Here is a 16,603-nt window from a genome sequence, read left to right as displayed (position 1 = left end):
CACACAGGATTTTTTTCTGAAGAGGATCCCAACCTGGGATCGAAACGTCAGGTTCTTTTTGTATCAAGGATTGTTTAATAAACATACACACTGTTAACTGTGTCCAGGCTCTCATTGGCCATTTCACTTCCTTTGTTTTTTAACAAAAATTCTTGTAGATTTTTATTTTTTAATTTAACATAAAGCACAACGCGCGCTTTACGAGAATGGAATGAGATTTGAAAATTTCAAGCAAAAAAGTTGAAGTAATTAATACGGGGAAGTTTTAGTTAGAAAGAAGATTAAATGGAGAACACAGATTACAGAGAATTCAAATAATAAAACTACTGCGAAAATGATAAATCCCTACAAAAGTACAGAATTGAAGTGAGTTTCTCATCACTTTTGAGAGAGCCACACAATAAAAAAATTTAAAAATCGTATTTGCATGTGCGGATTTATCTTATCTTTATTGCGATTAATTTTTCTTTTCTGTTTTCGCGTCGTGTATGTGCGTCCTGTTATGTCTTTAGTTTTTTTCTGATTTTCTTTTCGTTTTGATTTATCTTTCAGCGAGATGGCTCACGTGAAAAGTCGGCGGGTGTGCGAAGTACTGAAAATCGGCGGGCAGGTTCGCGCTTGCGATGCCAGGAAAAAACTTATCCTGTAAAAAAGGCGTAAAAAGAGAAGAATAAAAAGAAGTGAGCGTTATATAAGAAAAAAAGAAGAAACGTTTTTTTCTCAGAAAAGAAAAAGAAAACAAGAGTTTTTGTAAAAACTCTCGAATCGTGATTCTTCAAAATAATGGGTTGAATTTTCGGGCGACGTTTTCTTTATCGCAATCACCAAGAAAAAGAAGAAGAAGCAGAAGCAGAAGCAGCTGAAATGGAAATGCTGCGAAACTACGAATTGTTTCGACTTTCACGCGGTAGCGAACAGTTGCCGAGTTTCTGAAGAAACCAGCAAGAAAATCGTAATCGACGAAGTGCAAAGTCAATGAAGACAGTGAAGTCAATGAAGAGAGTGAAAACACACGCATAAACTTTAAACAAATATTATATTTTCGCGTCTCGTTTAGACTTCCGATCGCCACGTTCAATTTGCCAATTGTATCGTTGATCTCCATCGCTCAAATTATCTGCACAGATCCTGTTTACCTATAAGAAAAATCTCGCTTGCGCATGTGAGAGTATATATATACATATACATATATATATATACATCTTTCACTTGTACCTTATCGCGCACGACGCGTCTCTCGTCGGCCATCGGTACGAATTAAATATTATTAGTCGCTGTGTAAATGCAAATGCGAAAGAGACAGGGAAGGATAAACGGAAAGACGTAATATCCGCGAGAAAACGTTACTCGCGGTTCAAGGACCGCGCCAAGTTACGAAGAAGACGATAGAAACCACGAAGGGACATTTATTATTCTTGTTGGAATTGATCGTTACGTACAACCTCAACTGCTTTATTAAAAATGTAGAAAATATCATTTCTCTCAAGTAGCTTTTTCTGCTCAAATAGACGGAAGATAAAATTCGAAAAAATACAAAAGAGAGATGCACTTGTATGTTAAAATTTGTTACGTCAACGACGCTCAACGTATCTCTGCGAGTTCTGCCGGTTCAACTTACGCGAGTAGATCAACCGAAGTGTTATTTAATCTTCTTATTAGTGTCTCTTCAAACATACACACATACACACGCACGCACGCGCGCACACACACACACACACACATGCAAAACGCCTTACGTATGATACATAAAACATACTGCCTATCTATCGACCGAAATACCGTCTCACCGGTTTGTGTTCAAGCGACAAAGGAAATCGAAAGAGAAGCAAGATTTGATGTTTTGGTGTGAATCGTCAAGAGTAACAGTCGAGCTTATTAAGCGATAACCATTTTTAGTATCATCCAGAAAAGTTTGACTGATAAACACAAAACCGGATCTGACGCAAATCCTAAGAAACTATTCTCGAAAAACTCGCACGTATCTTGAAGAAGACATTGCCAACTTGCCGTGAAGAACAATCGTGACAATCGGGCGTATATCTCTTCACGGCGTTTTCTCTCTCGCGAGAGTGTAAGTTTGTCCGTCCAGGAAATCTCCTCGCAAGACAATCGTGACAGCCGAGGATCGAGTGGCGCGCGCGGGCGCGCGATCACGCGCGGATGCTGAACCCAGCCGGCAATCGGAGCATCGGCAGGAAGCGCGACGTGTATCAGGCTGTTCGCCGCCGGCGACGCCGACGCTGTGATCGTCGTCCCCGCACGTACAACGTCCGATGCGCAGCAACGTACGATGAGCGTTTTCAAACTCGACCAGTCGTTGAGCGCGGGTTTGGGCAGCGCCCCGACGCCTGACACACTGCCGGAAGTGTCGTTCGACGCCGGCAGTGAGTTCAATCTGAGCTTCTTCGACGGCCCGGAGGAGAACAACAGCACCCAGGGTTTCAGCGATCCCGGTTCTGTGGGTAGCGCCAGCGCGTCGCCACCCCCCGGGACACCCGGTGGCGCCATCCCCGCCGCTACGACCACCGCCGGTCCGGCCGCCGCCGCCAACGGTGTTAATAATCCGAACGCACCGCCGCTGCCGATCGTCCAAGTGCCCTCCGCCGGTATCGTCATTAAGCAAGGTTTGTTTCAGTTTCTTTTTTTCACATCACGCAATCGCGATTTTTTTCCGTACCTCATTTACTCGATGAAAATGCGCGATGAGATTTATGCGATACTCATCTTAATGAGATGGTAATGTCGTGCAGCCGTTGTATATCCGTAAACATTGTTTCATGAGGTATTTACAATATGTACCCAATACTGCATTTATTACGAAATTATTTATATACAGGCAAGCTTGTTGGTATAATTAATAAGAGATGATTATTTTATATGTGTTTATATGTGTGCGCAAGAAGGAGAGATAATTTATTTAGATATATATTTATATACGTGTAGATAGAAAAAAAAAAAAAAAACAGAGAGCGATCACGATAGGAAATTTTTTTTTAAGAAAGTATATTATTGCAATTAATTTTCCGTAAGAGCATCGTGAAGAAACTTGGCGTCCCTTAACGTAACTTTGATACACCTCGCCGTTTTATACGAGAACCTCTATTTATAGCTCGGTTGTGCGTTATACGCTCGATGTATCCATCTTTTAACGTTATTTTACATCCCGAGCACACACACACACATACACACATACGACGCTATATAAACGCTTCTCGTAAAGGTTAGAATACAAATTGAAAAGGTCGCGCCCGTAATGCGGTATTCACAAATCGTTGACGATCTTCGAGTTGTTCGCCGCCAACAAACTCATTTTCGACACTCACACAGACTTCGCTTTCGATTTGTAAATTATTTACTTTCCTTTATGGAGCGAACAGAAAGCGAAATGTATGAATTTCGATAAATTCAGTGTTCTCAAAAAATCGAATCAAAAATTGATTTCTCATGCTTGTGAATCATGCTTTAATGTGCACGTGACGATTTCTTCGTGTAAGAAGAAGTCATGCACTGACATTTCACTCGCGAATTGAAAGCGTGCGAACAAAATACTCTTCTCTCATTCTCCGTGTCTGCTTTTCAAGTCGTTTCCTCGTCCAATTTCTCGATATGATTTTTTGTTATGTCTTTTAGTTATATCTTGTTTGTGATATTATAGGTCTTTAAATACTTTGATATTGTAAACATATATAAATCATGCAAAATGTATATGTTTCTGAAACTTTTGTCGGAAATTTACAAGTGATTGCAAAAGGATTCTCCCGACGATTTGACTCTTTTCGGGCGATCAATTTCGGGGTGCGTGATCCCGAAAAGGGACAAGGATCGTCGCTTTGGCGACCGTTCGCGTTTATATTATACATTCACGAGCGGGGGGAATCCGACAGCGATCTGATTTCGGCAGTCACCGAAAATCCAACTTTGAATTTCAATCTCTCGAGGCGGTCAAGGTTTATCGAGAGAGTAATTCGATTCACAGAAGTGCGAATCTCGCGGGAATAAGAGAGCTACATGCACGCAACGATTATTGTCGTTCAAAACAACGGAGTCTTACTTGTCGAAGATATATTTCGGAATATTCTGTAATCGTGCAAAGTGAATTCTAACTTCGCGAGTTCTTGCGTCGCCGAAGTTTCATCGCGATTTAAACTGCGAGACAGAAATACATATGTATCTTAAATACTTGCGAATTAAAATTCTCCCAGAGAGATGCACAGATAATAATAATATTGACTCGCAAAAATTTGAATGTTTTAATTAACATTAGAAAGCAAATGTTATCTTAAGATGATTTTATATATAATTCAAAAACACTCTTATTTATTTACAAAGTGTCTGTAACGTCAGAACTTAAGAATTTACGAAAATAGATTATGGTTGATCGAATTTTCTAATTAAAAAAAAAAACCCAAGAAATAAAACAAGTTTGAAAACTTTGTCACAAAAGATTTTACGTAGTAATTGTCGAAAAATTTTACGTAGTAATTGTTTTTACATCGCACATATTAAAGATATTACTTGTCACAATCAAAATTCATTAAAAATAAAGAAAAATTACTTCGTGCCGAGATTATATAGTAATTATGTACACAAAACAGTCTAATAAGGGTGTGTGGATGAGAGTAGAATATCAGTTAAAATTCGGCGGCAAGAACTATGTAGTCATAGCATATACGTGTACGCGTATAATTTGTATGAGCGATCATCGTAAAATCCATTCGTGATTGCTTTCTAGACGCGACCGGATATCACCGCAACAAAAATAGAGGCTTTTTTGATTGACAGTAAAAAAAAAATCGAAGCTCATTGACACTTTTCTTTCTTTTTTTTCCCTCCGCCGCGCGACATCGACTCGCGAAGTCTCGAGCTGCAAGTCACGATTTTATCGACCATACGAATCGTAAAAGCCAAGAATATGCCATATCCCCGGTGTACGACTTTCTTACACGGAATGCAGCTTACGTTGTTCGTGTTTGCCACCTTGGAGAGAAAGAGAAAGAAAGAAAGAAAAAGAGAGGCGGGGAAACCAAATATTTTGAATATACGAAAAAAACAAAACGACGCGATTACGTGACGCGTGTTCGCTAATTGGACGCAAAATGAAGAACTTACGGACGGATTCGCGACAAACATACGACAAAAATTTGTTTTTAATTGCAATACGCTCTGTTTACAGTTTGAGCTTACATTGTTAATTAATGAAGATTTTTGTGTTATATAAAAAAACTTTCTTCTGTAATAAAAATGAGGAAAAATTAAAGATATGAAGAATATTGGAGTAGTATTAAAAAAACATATATACATATATGATTTTCTGTATACGTGACTATAATTCTCGAAAGAAAACAGTATAGGTTTATTTGAGGAAAGCGGTTCAATCGGAACTTGTTATAAGAATCGCGACTATTGGCCGATCGCGAGCGCGAAAGCATCGATGACGATGATCGTAGACGAGAGTCATTGACGTTTCTCGCGTGTCACGTAAATCGCCTTCCTGGAACGAAGGCCACGAGAAAGTTCGTGCCGCTGCTGGTTCAGTGCCACGGTCACGCTACGTGCGTGGCATCGATAGCGACGAAAGTAAACTAAATCCGAAAGATTACGCAATGCCGTTTTAAAAGTCATCCGACGTGCCGCCGTCGCCGCCGCCGCCGCCGCCGCCTTTCTCGTTCGTTCTTTCTTTCTTTCGTTCTTCGGCCTCTCCATTGATCGTCGATCCCCGACTGTTCTGTCCGAATCAGTTTGAATGCTCTGTCGAGCGAAACATACGGTAAACTACTTTTTTAAAACAGAATCTCTTTAGAAGTCTTAAATTTATTTCGTACTTTTTTCATGCATCCTTGGAATAAACAATTATAAACGACGAGATTATTACTGTAGCATTTTTTACTTGATATATTCAAATAATCACTAAGAATTTACGTAATTTATATAAATTTGCGTACGTGAAAATCTGGTAACTCCTTTCTTACCACAAATCTGAGAAAATAAAGATTTTTCTCTCGTTTATGTTTAAGATAAATAATTGAGATTATAAGACAAATGCAGGAATAATTAATTTTTGTTTTAAACGTCAGAATATTCACTTTATGTTACTGTTATATTGCCATTATTAACAAAAAATTATTATGATAATTATTATTATGATTATATAATTACACGTACGTAACGCTATAGAGATATCGTCGAGTTTATTACGCAATCCAACAGCGTGCGCGTTATTTTATCGAAATCATTTTTGTAAAGAAAATTTTCCGAGAAAGAGAGAGAAAGAAATTCGACAATTTCTTCTTTTTTTTTTTTCGTATACATACTCCGGTTATAATATAGTTGATGAGCGCACGAGGAGAGGAGCCGGAGTAGAACGCGCGGGTATTAACGCGAAGAAGTATACTGTGCACCGGCAAAAACTAACGCGGTATTCCATTATCCTCGTCGGCACGATGCAAAACCGGTCGAAATGATTGGATTTTTATCTTCGCTCTCCGTCTCTCTTTTTTTTTCTTTTTCTCTCTCTCATTCTCTTCTCTCTTCCTCCTCTACGCGTTCGTTCACCATCTCGGTTTTTCCCCTTCACGTTCTCATCCGTCTCTCTCTTTCTGCCTCTCTTTCTCCAACTTGCACTCGTACGTACGCATGTAGTTGCTCCTCTTGTCTTCTTCTCGTTATCTCGCTTCATCTCACGAGACGTGCAGAAAGATCGCGCCGATGTCAGACAAGGAGGAGAAACATACACACGCGCACACATGTACGCGCGTGTAGCGTATGTGTAAATGTATGTATAAATGCACATATGTGTGACGGTCATGCGTGGAACATAAGCGTGTGCGTGTGAAGATGTGTGTACGCGCGCGCACTGTTACCGTGTGACTCATCCAGGTACATTGCACCCGGTACGTGTCCGGTACAAGCGCAAACGTACACCGTCGTACCATCCGCGGCTCCGGCATTTTCCGATTTTTCGATTCGACACGCACGATCTGTGTCGCGTGATCAGCGATATCGTCGTCAGTTTTTGAATTCGCACACATTTGTTTTTTTTTTTTATTATGTTTCTCAATTTCTATTCGCGATCATCTTAAGAAAATCTATGGACGAGATTTTCTTCCGAAGAAGTTCCCGAAAAGTCGCGTGGAGCGAATTTTCGAGATCGAATGCAATCGCACACGATTGCGTTGATAGGAAAACAAAATTCATTTGACGATAAATGGAATGCTCTTATGTTTAATTTGATTTTCACAGTTTAATTAAACACTTCGTCAATTATTCAATTCCACGGTAATTAGAGAGAGAGAGAGAGAGAGAAGAGAGAGAGAGAGAGAGAGAGTGTCATTAGAATCAATTAACTAACATAGAACTTTTCAATCGCGATCGATCCTCGCGAATAACATATTCAGCGGTTCCCCGACAGATTCACGTGCGATTATAATGGCGTCGGCTATTTTCCAACTTTGCCAAGGTGAAGCGCGGCGACCAACTTGACGGGCTATCGATCGGAGAATTGTTTTAGTTCTCCGTTTTTCGCGCGCTGCGTCTCGTCTTTCCTTTCCTCGTCTTTATGTCAAAGCGAAAATTCAGTGGAGATGCGATGAGAATGCTTGTCTTCGACTTCGTTCAGTGTTTCCGCGAGCGAAGTCTCGACGCGTCGCGAGAATCACGCGCGGCGCGTGAATTATTGAGAGTCGTTGCGCGTAAATACTACTCGAACTGTCTTCGTCGCGTTCTCCTCTTCTTTTGCTTCCTCTTCTTCTTATAGCACGCTTTTCTCTTCTCGTTTTCCATTCACACCGTCTTCTTCATCTTTGTTGTCTTTGCGACTTCTCGTCTCCTCAACTTTCTCACCTTTTCGTACAGTAACGCCTTTCTCTTCGTCTCTCTTTTTGACATTTGCCCCCCTCCCGTCCGCAGAACCGTCTCTTTCGCTCTTTCCAAACGTCTCGCTCTCTCTCTCTCTCTCTCTCTCTCTCTCTCTCTCTCTCTCTCTCTCTCTCTCTTTCTCTCTTTTCTATCAATATTCTCTCTTTCCTTCTTTCTCTCTTTCTCGCACCTCAAGAGCAATGAACTCTCTCCGTAGGGTATATCATCGGTGAAGTGATGCTACCAACGCGAGCGTTCGTGCACGAGCACGACCACCAACATGCGCGTAGCTTCCATCGCGTATAGTGAATTTCTCATGTCTTTCTCTCTCTCTCTCTTTCTCTCTTTCTTCACGGCTTTTCTCACTGTCCTTCTTTATCTCGTTCTTCGTAGTTTCTTCATACTTTCTTCCCGAGTCTCTTGCCACTAAAATTCTCTCTCTCTCTCTCTCTCTCTTTATTCCTTTAGCTTTGCCTAGACTAACTAATATCGCGCGTAAATGTTGAATAAGCGAACTGCGTACATACGAGTTGCACGGTAATATTAATACGTCCAAAAGACATTCTCTCTCTCCTTCAGGCGATCCTTATCCTTAAAGCAATATATTTATCTTTTTTTTTTCTCAATTTTCCTGTTGTCGACGTTCATCCTCTTCCGAAGAGATTTTCACCGGAAAGAGATCGTCATCGCGAAGGATTATTCAATCCGCCGTGGATAAATTTTAACGAATCGCTCAACACACGTACACGCACATCTATGTTCCTTAGATATTCCGCTCTCTGTTCGCTGCATCTTGCATGCATTTGAGTGCATCGCACTTACTTCCTGTAGCGCCCCCGGATTGGAGAAGGAGAACGCGTTTGTACAACTATCGCGGGTCTACTTCGCGGTCTACGTCGCATTGTCTCTCTTGGTTGACGAAACGTGTCCATAATAAAATCCGCGAAGAAAAACAATCTCAAATCACTTACTAACGATATCGATATTTACTTAGTAAGCACTAAATTGAGATATAACTCGGATAAAATCCGTTAATTCAATTATTATCCGCCGATCGACACACGCTTGCTTCGGGAAATGAGAACTTTTTTCTCTTTCGATCGTTCGATTGTTCTCAATTTTAGTTTGTTTTTTTTTCTTCCCCCGATATCACAGTGGATTTTGGAAATTAATCCTGGTTTTCCTAGCGAGAGGGAAAACGAAAGAGCTAAGTAATTCCATTACGGGATAATTGATTGCCAATTAGGACTTAAAAATGAATAAAGATTTCTTGTTGCGGGAGTGCAAGAACCTCTTTTTATTAGCCATGATAACTAAATAAATAACAGCTGTGTCCGAAGTTTCCTGTTCGCTGAGCAAAATTGCTTGTTGCTCGCGCAAAACGATCACGCAGTGAAATTAAGCGAGATTAATACGGACCAGTCATTTTGCGTGCGCCGAGGTGTTTGTGCGCTCCCTCGCGTGTGTTCGGAAATGCAAACGGGTGCAATAATAGACGAGTGGCACCGCCCTCGACACGTTTCTAAGCTTCCCCTCTTAGTTTTGCAATAAAATCACGACGGAATTGTATAACAAATCATCGAAAAGATAGTAGGAGAAAATTAGAAAAGACTAGACAGCGATTAGTAACATGAGAAAAAATTAGATTATTACGAAATTATTATTTTTTTAAATGTTTTTACAACGAGACATCAGTGCTCGAATGATTCAGAGTTTCAGGACGGTGATTCAGAATTTTAGCAAAGCGACGAGAGTGATGGGTTCTGCAAATATCTCCAAGATGTTATCGTTCTATCGAGATTATTGATTCTTTCTACGCAATCCTGTCAATAGAGTTCTCTAAAATGGCTCTGCAACTTGATCATCATCTTATATAACTGATCAAATCAGATATTTTGAGTGAAAGAAATAAAACATCGAAAATCTCTTATCATGTGTTCGACGTAATTAATTAAAATTAACTAATAGACGTCGGAAAATGTTTTTATCCGGAAAAACATTTTAAAATTAAGATATTACACACACAAACAATTGTATTTCAGTGAAATCATTTTGGCGCGATTCCTACGTATACTGAGTATGTTCTTTCTCGTTGACTCTTGTACTCGCCCTAGGTTTGTCCTTTACATGTGTACATACGCGCATGCATACGAGCATAGGCACATTTTTCTTCTTGCGTACGTCTACCTGCGCACGTGTTGGCGCAGCGTGCTTACGAAGTGCAAGCCACGTGTTGTATTGGTGCGCGCCTCTCGCGCAACAAACACACACGCGAGATACACGATCAAGACACTCACACATAGATAGACGTATGTACGTATATATCTGCATATGTGTGCGTATGAGGCACAGCACTCTCTCTCTCTCTCTCTCTCTTTCTCTCTTTCTGTAAGCGAATGCTAATAATATTCACTTCCTGCAACTCGGTTACATTAAATCACCGCCAGGCAACTCTCCTGCCTCTCTCGCTTTTCCGCGTTATTATCGTTTTCCTTCTCGCGCGCGATTTCTGTACCACCGTCGATCGTCCACGTGCGCTCGAGAGAAGATATACAATATGCAGGTAAACAATATACAGATAACGATCTTTTAGAACACGAAACCGAGTTTTTCGATATTGCGTATGTTGTGTGAGATGCCAAGAATGCAAAAGGATTGCATAGATTGATGTTTAAGTAAATATAAGAATTATTGCAAAAAAAAGTTTGAATTGGAGTTTTAATAAGTTTGTTAATAATTTTCCAAGTTTTGATTACCATATCTGTGTACAAGCGTGAAACTAAACACTTTTAGAAAATATTAAAATTATCTTTATGAGAATTTTGACTTTATTTTCAATGAGTTCGCGTCATGTTTCTTTTCTTTTTTAAAATTCTAAAATCGCGTTTTACTCACTTTCTATTGTTGTCTTGAAATTTAAGTAGATTAAATCGAGAGAATTATATTGCGTGTATATTCTTCAACTTGTTTCACTTCTTTTAAAACAAGTTCTAATCGCAGTTCTATATTCGTATCTACAATAGTTCTCTAGTTTCTATGTAGACTCTGTCGCGGTAGTTTAAAATACTCGCAAGTAAATAATTTTAACTTACTCGCAAATAAATAATTTTAACTTACCGTTGGACCTTACGTGGTTAATCGTTTCTAATCGTTCGATTCTACAAAATTAAAACAAGAGACATTTTATTCGATAGTTCGCTCGTACATCAGTCTTATAAATCTACGCGAATTCGGCAACACGTGGTGATTGTCTAATCTTTATCATCACACTTGTTGGATCGACAAGAACGCGCGTGTTCGTGCACATACATGCATACATTTACGTACACACGTATACCTACACTACTAGCGATAAGGACGTAAGCCTTGACCATGAAATGCGAGTTGGTGAATTGCATAACTATAGTCAAGCGCTTGTGACACAACGATGCCTCTTTGTGTGCATGTGTATGTTGAGGAGAGTAAGGAACGCGGGGGAATAATCGCAACACACATACACACGATCGTGAAGCGAATGCGCGCTCGTTGCGTGGGTCGATGGGCGATGCTCTCTAATAAATATGCTCGCACAACTCAAGACTGTTTGCCCGATGTGGAAATAAACTTAAACTTTGATCCAAAAAAGAAACAAATCGGAAGATGGAATGTTCTGCTTCACAAATCTGCTCGTGATGCGATAATAAGTTCGACAAGAATTACTTAAAAATTTTTTATTAAATGAACAAAGAAAGAGAAAGTTTTTTTTTTCTGTCTTGCTAAACTTGTGATCGGAATCGTTGAAACAAAATTGATCTTTCGCGGGTCGTGTTACGTGTCGTTAACTTTGTGAAATAGTATTTTTATTAAATCTCTATTCGGGAAATAGCTCCGATAAATTAGTCGCGCTGCGCTCGATGCACAGACACGCGTCGGCCATTACGTATCCGTGTGTGCGGTTATAAGACTGCGACCTTGCTTTTAAGTTTCGAACAGCTGTTCGAGTCTACTTTTTAAATCTACATGCATGTGAAATAGCTAACGGCGATATACATATAGACTTAACGAGACGCTGCAAGCGGCGCGAACAAAGAAATGAAATGCAGATTAATGATCTCCATTGGACAATCGAAACATCTATTAATTTAATTAATTTTTATGATCATTAATTTAGCGCGAGCGACTAATTCGGTGGCGGAAACAAAGTTAAGCGAAATGTAATCGTTACAATGATCACCCGAACAATCATATTGACGATTAATAAGTCTGATTATTCAACAACCGATAAACATAATTAATTGCTTCAAGCAGAATTGAACAAAATGTAATGATATTAACGATTGCCAAATGCAATTGCCGAGGAATAATATCAGCAATTATTGATGCAGTTTGTCACTTGCGAAATATTTTTTCGCAATGTGTGTTGTTTGTAACTTTCTAATAGTTTCTTTTTTTTTCTCAGTAAATAGTGGAAAAAGCATGTTTTATCGAGTCGTGAAAATATGTTTTGTTGCGTATTGTTAATACACTCTATTTTGTATCTTTCTCTTATCTACGACATTCGCATTTATTTACTTTTTGTCGTAAACGACGTAATTAGAACTTTCTTACAAATTGATCGTAAATCGTAACTGCGGTGTGAAACTTTTTTTATGTTCTAATTCTCACGCTTTCAGATTTCCCGAAAGAACAAAAAATATTTATTTTAAGATTTATTTTTTATTGGATCTATATGTAAATACACTTCGATAAAAATTCTGACTGTTTAATTAAATATTATAGTATTTTAAACTGTTTATTGTACAAGAAAATAAATATTTGATTCAAAACATGAGAGAATTTATTCTCTTTATACAATACGCGGACTGAAGTTCTCACAATGAATGTGTAAGTCGCGTCAGACACTAGAAGTTATCAACCATGGGATCCGACTCTCCTGTTTTTTTTATTACCTATACGCGTACACACGCACACCTACCCGGTCCCTCTGAATAAATTCACTTTCCGTGCGATCGTTATCTGTGACGGAAGTTTTGTTCGCGTCGAACAAAGTTAAAAGAATGCGTCGGTCAAAAGAGAAAAAAAAGTTTGGTAGCAAATTGAAAATATCCCGTTGAAGTTCTTAACTTGACATTCTTTTGTGAGAAAAACGGACTTGGTGATGTAGATTCGCGCGATACCGTTCTCTTTATTAAACAAAACAGCGAATAAAATTTGATATCGTTTTGTATTTTTCTGCTAAAAGAGTTAGTTGCTAAAGTTTCACGGAAACAAAGAGCAAGAAAATGCTAATTGTGCATATTTATCGGACAATTGTGCGTATTTGTGACTTTGTAATTAAAATTGTCTCGAGTATTTTAGAATTAGAAAGAGAAAGAGAGAGAGAGAGAGAAAGAGAGAGAATGAGATGGAAAGATAAAATTTCTCACGATAATCAAGTTATTGACTACTCTAATACGTGACGCTATATCATTTGTCATTATCTTATTATTTCCCTCTTAAAAATTCAAGTGTTTTCGGCGCACATCTCCTTGAGAGAAGTAATCAGTGCGCGACGAAATGATACGGAGATCGCAATTGGCCAGCAGAAAGAGGAACACGAAAAGGGGGGCAGAAGTGGGGGAAAAAGATGTGAGAAAGAGCAGTAGGTGGGAAAGATTCATCAAGAAGACATTGAACTCACTTCCACGAGGACCACCGTTATAATAAAAAACACGACATATTCAGGATGTATTGATTCGAAAAGAATTATTCGACGAATGTGTGTATATTAATTCTTCGAGCACGTTATTAACTGTTTGATGACGATGAAGAACAACGATAAAAATTAAGCGAGTGTATTAATGTGTGAAAATCAGAAAGAGAAAAAGAAAAAACTCGCAGAACAAATTTTACAAAAGAGCTGCTGTGTTGAAGTTCCTAGTTTTATTTTTTTTTTTTTTTTTTTTTTGCAAAGCGCGACAAAATCGCACTTGCAACACTGTTGTATTATTTTAAAACGGCTTAAAAATATGGTCACATACGAGCAGTTTCTATGTAAAAACTGCTTCTAATTGCAAGTGTAAGACGTTGCGATTTTGTAAGATAAATATATATGTGATTACATAACGTTACGCAATAAGCAAAATATATTTTAAAACTCATTCGTGTTTTGATTTCCGCTTCTTACGCAAGGCTAAAAGTTTATATGTATGATTTTTGACTCGTATTTGCGTCAATTTGTTGATAGATCATTTTCCGCGACGAGGTTCCTTTGAAGTTATCACCACTACGGCACTCTACTGACGGTAATCATCTTAAATCGATGATACGTGAGACGCGAACGCGTTTAGAGAAAGTATCCTTTTCACTTTGCTTATATATGTATATTTATGTTTGTGAATAACATTTTTAAGTTATTAATTGTGAGAATGTACATTTTTTTTAGAACAGTAAGAAAAACTACTGTGCCTGTAAATGTGCGCAGTTAGAATTCAATAAAAGCGCGCAAGACTCGAAAAATTTCGTCTATAGGTTTCCGCTCTTGAACTGCCACTATCAGTTTTAAGTAAAAAAACGAAAGATTGAAATATCGATATTTATGAATTTTCCGCAGATTGAGTGTGACGCTATTTTTGCGCGCTGGAGGATAACAAACAAAGTTTGCGCGAAAAGGTGTTGCTCTCCCATCGCGTATAGAGGCGAAGAGCAAATCGGAAAAACGCAGCGCGAGAAAGGCGATAGAAAGGCGCTGGAAAGGCGCTTTACAACACACGCACTCCATTCTGCTGGACCAGTTCTCGCCGGCAACGTGATAACAGATCTGAGCCTGACTAGCGATTCTTTTTTGACTCACCGGTGTTACGTGTTCTCGCAGCTTTCCCTCTCCCAAGATCTTGAGCCACGCGAATATATATATATATATATATTTATAAACTTATCTTTAAGCGAACAGATTAATGTACAATGATCTTGTTATCTTTTTTTAAAACCCTGTGTGTTCCAAACTTGACGTGGGTATTTAATAAAAAATAAATCAAAAAGAGATATTTAAAATACCTCTTTGTAAAAATCTACAAACTTAGATTATACACAATAAATAGAAAAAGGTGCAAAATAGATGCAAAATAAATACAAAATTGTCTCTTCTTTGCTTTACCAAAGTTCAATTCACGGTTTCATTCAACTTTCCATTTGCGAAAATTGAATTGATTCGCCGTCGAATCAGACACACCGGACTTATTTTTGCTTCTGGAACAGTATATGCAACGAAATATACACTAGATTTGGTTTGCCGAAGTAGTATTATGTGACTCGGGCGAGAGCACAAGTTGATTTAAACGCCGAAAAGAAATTGCGACGGATGACGGCGTCGACGCACGTCGTCGGTCCGGTCGTCGTTCGATCGCGCTCGAAGATATCTCTCTTACTCTCGCACTACGAAGTGCAGCCTTAATAAGGTTACGTAAGCCGAGACAGTGTTACCGGTGGGCTTTCAGCAAGCCGCGTGTGCATATACACAAGCGACTCGTATAAACCCCGTAAGCGGTTGCGCGAACGCGGAAGACATTATCCGCCTCCTTTCTTACCTCGTTCCCCGTCCACCCGGTTTGCAATCATCTTTTCCTCGTCCCTTTCTGTTCGACTTGTATCGCTCGCCATCTTTCTCCTCTTTCTCTTCATCTCATCTCATCTCATCTCATCTTTCTCTCTTTCCTCTTTCTCTCTCTCTTTCTTGCTCGCTCGTTGAGATCGTGAAAACGAACATGCGATATGTATAACACGCATAATGTATGCACGAGTGAAAGATCGTCAAAGAAAATCACGTCAAACACGAGAAAATCAATACGTTCGTAATTTAGAGTTTTTTTTTCGAGAGTAAAACAGGATATGATATAGAGAGAATTATAAATATCGCAGATATATAACTCGAGACGAACGGATGTGTCTTTCACAAAAAGTAAGTTTTAGGAATTATTGCAAAATTTATTTTGTGGAAAAAACTGTAGACTTTGACTTGGAAAAAAAAAAATTTTTCTTTATTTTCTGTGTGTAAAATACAGAAGAGATATAAAGAAAAGAAATATTAGTGTAAAAAAGTATCTTTATGTGTAGAGACTATTATGCAAAAAGAGAGATATCACACAAGATGAAGGTTTTTGATATTTTTAGAACGAGAATATCTTTCTGTGCAAAAATCCAATCGATTCGGTTAGGTATATTGCGAAGTAACATTTTTATCGTGAGCGAGAAGTAAAAATGGAATGCTATGTACTCGATATGTAGAAAAGTATTATACGTCGATAATATATCGAGCTAACATTATTATTATTATTAATATTGTAATTTACATGATCAATAGTTAAAATTTATATCGGCGTTCGTGATTTAATTTGGCGGCTTTTAATTTTGTTACTCTTTCAATTTCTCTTCAATTTTTAGATATAAATACACAGAAGTATCTCAAGTATTTATAAAAATCTCAAAGTTTCACTAAATAATATTATTTTCTTCCCCAACTGACGATAAATCGAATATCGGCTTGCAAGGATGCTCGTTGCTCATGCGGACGGAAGAAGAAGACCGTGTTTGCTTTGCGAATTCTCGTTTAGCGAGCCAGGCGCATCGCGCATTCTGCGAACGCGCACACGCTCACGCACGCACACATACTATATCCATGTACAGAGACAGATTAGAGTCTCTCTTTTCTCTCTCACTCTCTCTCTCTCTATGCGAGTGTGTATGCGTGTGTGTGTGTGTGTGCGCGTGTCGTCTGCAAGCGTACGTGGTGATC

General features: G+C 38.8%; 1 protein-coding gene across 5 annotated transcripts in view; it reads left to right on the top strand.

The window, feature by feature from the left end:
• LOC109862376 (ecdysone-induced protein 78C-like) overlaps nt 1-16,603 on the top strand; it is a 57,401-nt gene that overhangs the window by 16,869 nt on the left and 23,929 nt on the right. Inside the window, exon 1 of one of the 5 annotated variants that reach the window (XM_020442430.1) lies at nt 2,552-2,624. The exons of 3 other annotated variants lie outside the window; for them this stretch is intronic. The gene's annotated coding sequence lies outside the window, so the exon portion shown is untranslated. Of the gene's footprint in view, nt 1-2,551; nt 2,625-10,369; nt 10,418-16,603 lie in introns of those variants that run through there. One more of the 5 variants, XM_020442435.1, reaches the window with a different exon arrangement.

The sequence above is a fragment of the Pseudomyrmex gracilis genome, unplaced genomic scaffold (genome assembly GCF_002006095.1).
Source record: "Pseudomyrmex gracilis isolate BER0280 unplaced genomic scaffold, ASM200609v1 scaffold_10, whole genome shotgun sequence".
In the NCBI taxonomy this organism is placed as follows: Eukaryota; Metazoa; Arthropoda; class Insecta; order Hymenoptera; family Formicidae; genus Pseudomyrmex; species Pseudomyrmex gracilis.
The sequence above is the reverse complement of the archived record's forward strand: the minus strand, read 5'-3'. Positions and strand labels throughout refer to the sequence as shown.